This window comes from Cynara cardunculus, unplaced genomic scaffold (assembly GCF_001531365.2).
Source record: "Cynara cardunculus var. scolymus isolate 2C unplaced genomic scaffold, CcrdV1 Un_Scaffold_2460, whole genome shotgun sequence".
NCBI lineage: Eukaryota > Viridiplantae > Streptophyta > Magnoliopsida > Asterales > Asteraceae > Cynara > Cynara cardunculus.
In genome coordinates, this window is record NW_020201100.1 from 49,147 (window position 1) to 52,173 (window position 3,027).

General features: G+C 40.1%; 1 non-coding gene across 1 annotated transcript; it reads left to right on the top strand.

Annotated features, from left to right (window-relative positions):
• Window positions 1-2,215: 2,215 nt before the first annotated feature.
• Window positions 2,216-2,322, top strand: LOC112503050. Its single transcript, XR_003067830.1, has one exon. It is a non-coding gene; the product is annotated as a small nucleolar RNA R71 (small nucleolar RNA).
• The last annotated feature ends 705 nt before the right edge of the window (window positions 2,323-3,027 follow it).

Sequence of the window (3,027 nt, forward strand, 5' to 3'; positions counted from 1 at the left end):
GGTCCATCCTAAAGCCTTTTTGTGCATTTTCAACATGTCCACAAGTTTTTTCTCTTGATGCAAGTCTAGGGTAGATGAAATAATGACATGCAATTTGCCTTCTTCTTCTAGAAAAGCATATTTCAGATGGGACGGGAGTTGCTTTAACTCCAGATCAGGTGGTGACACAATAGACGGGGTGAAATCTTTTTCCTCATTATTTTCCAAAAGTTCAAAAGTTGACACCTTTACTAGTGTAGAATCATTTTCTATTGCCTCTACTTCCTCAACAATCTCTTCTTCTAATTCCTCTACACTCTCTTCTTCCAACTTAAGGTTTTCCTAAATTCCTTCCTCAACAACCTCTTCTTCTATTTCAGCTATGCCTGAACATTCTTCCAGATAATCAGGGTATTTTAAGGAGTTGAAAACATTAAATGTGACCTTTTGGTCTTGAAGCCTCATGGTCAACTCTCCTTTCTGGACATCTATCAAAGTTCTTTAGGTGGCTAAGAAAGGTCTCCCTAAAATAATCGGAATGTCCTTATCAGCCTCAAAGTCTAATATGATAAAATCTGTCGGAAATATAAACTTATCAACCTATACCAACACATCTTCTATCTTTCCCTTAGGGTATGCAAGGGATTTATTTGCCAACTAGAGTGTAACTGTGGTAGGTCTAGCCTCTCCTATGCCTAAGGTGTTAAAGACAGACAAAGGCATGAGGTTGATACTAGCTCCCAAGTCACATAGGGCTTTCCCTATCTCCTTTCCACCTATTGAACAAAGAATGGTAAAATTCCCTGGATCTTTAAGCTTAGGGGGTATGCTATTGGTCAAAAGTGCACTACATCCTTCGGTAAGAGCTACAGTCTCATACTCAGTCAACTTCTTCTTCTTGCTTAAGATGTCCTTCAGAAACTTAGCATAACTAGGTATTTACTCAATTACCTCAATAAGGGGTATGTTGATGTGCAATTCTTTGAACACATCCAAGAACTTTTTAAAATGCAATTCCTCTTTCTGATTCCTCAACCTTTGGGGGTAAGGAACATAAGGAGGGATTGGTTTTATCACATTCTTGCTTGGAGGTGTTGAGCAAGATGGATCTTGAATGCCTTGAGTCTTTGTGGTGCTCTTTGGTGGTTCTAGTGGAATTTTATTATCAAGCTTAGGGGTTTCTACAACCTCAGTCCCTTTTGATTTCTTCAGAGTTTCCTCTGGAAAAAGTAAAGGGAAGTCTGATCTAGGGGGAACAAGAGTGGTGGTCTCAGATGTTGCTTTTCTAAAGGTGGGACCGGTCCTTCTTTGACAGGGACTGCTACTGGATTACTAGTTTATGACAGTCTTGGTGTATTATATTTCTGTACTTTTTCTGTCAACTCCTTCCCACTCCTAAGAGTCACTAGTTTCACATGCTCCTTTCCCAGATCTCTAGGGACTTCTGTATTACTGGGAAAGGTACCAAGGGCTCAGCGCTGTTTAAGCGCAAGTTGACTGACCTGAGTCTCTAAATTCCTTATGGCAGCACTTTATTGATTAATCAAAGCTTGATTTTGAGGTTGAGGATGTGCTAGAAGCCCTTTTATCATTGCTTCCAAAGAAGATGATGATTTTGCCTGCGGAGGAGGTTTATTCTGAAAATGTGGTTTAGAATTCTGAAAACTTTGTGGGTGGTTCTGAGAGTTAGAACTGTTTGCATGATGCTGTGGATGGAAGTTAGAAGTTCGTTGTTGCTTATGGACTGGTGGGTTTAAACTGGGACAGTTCCAAGAAAAGTTCGGGTGCTGTCTCTAACTGGCATTATATGTGTTAGAGTAGGGATTAGATCTGGTTTGAACACAATTTACGGATTCAGAATTATGAGTACAATGTTCATATGAATGATCCCCACCACAGCACACACATTGCATAGATAGGACTGTTGGAACAAATGTGTTAGCAGCTTGCTGTACTCCCTGACCAGAAGTTAAATTTTTCAATAAATTGGTCATGGAAGTGAGCTGAGCTGTTAATGCAGTATATGCATCCACCTCATGTATTCCAACACTCTTTTTTTTGTGGCTGGGCTTCTGGTTCGGCCCAATCCCCATTGTTTGTTGATATATTTTCTAGGATCTCATATCCCTCATTATAGGTACTGGCTGTAAAGGATCCGCCTGCAGTCGCGTCGAGCATTTGTTTTGCCATGGGACTTAACCCATTGTAAAACGTCTCAAGTTGAATACAGTACGGAATGCCATGGTGTGGGCATTTCCTYAACARCTCTTTAAACCTTTCYYAYGCRTYAGGAACAGCTTCATCATCCAGTTGTTTAAAAAGACAGATTTCGGTTCTGGACTTAGCGTTCCTTGTTGGTGGGAAATATTTTCGCAAAACATTTTCCGCCATGTTACTCCAAAACGGCACCGATCCCGATGTTAAAGAGTTAAACCATGCTTTTGCCCGATCCCGTAATGAAAATGGAAATAAAGTGAGTCTGAGAGCGTCATTGGACACTCCCGGGATCAGGAAGGCATCTGTGATTTCCATAAAAGACTTTAAGCGAGAATGTGGGTCTTTTGAGGGAAGTCCAGCAAATTGGCCATTAGTCTGTAACATGTGAAACATTATCGGTTTTAGTTCGAAATGGAGAGTGGTCATATGTGGTCTAACTATCCCAGAATTTAATTGCTCAAAATCTGGGATAGTGGTCATATGGTGAAACGTTCTCTCAATATCTTGAGCAAGTTCGAAAAATTCCCCGTGATGTGTTCTTGGCATACACCACTTTCAAGACGATTAAAATGGAACTAGAAAAATCAAATCTTTTACTTTACTAAAAAAAAACTTTTAGCTTGCAAATCCTCGGCAATGGCGCCAAAAACTTGGTCGGGTATATCTTACACCTTTTTGACTACACAATTGGGCCACAAAGCAAGTATACAATATGTCTCAATATCGTCTTTCCAAGTAATAAAGTGGTACAAGTACCAGATTATCGTCCACGAGGATTGTAGCAAAAGTTAAATAAGAGTCCAGTTCAGAAGATGAAAATGAAGACATCAG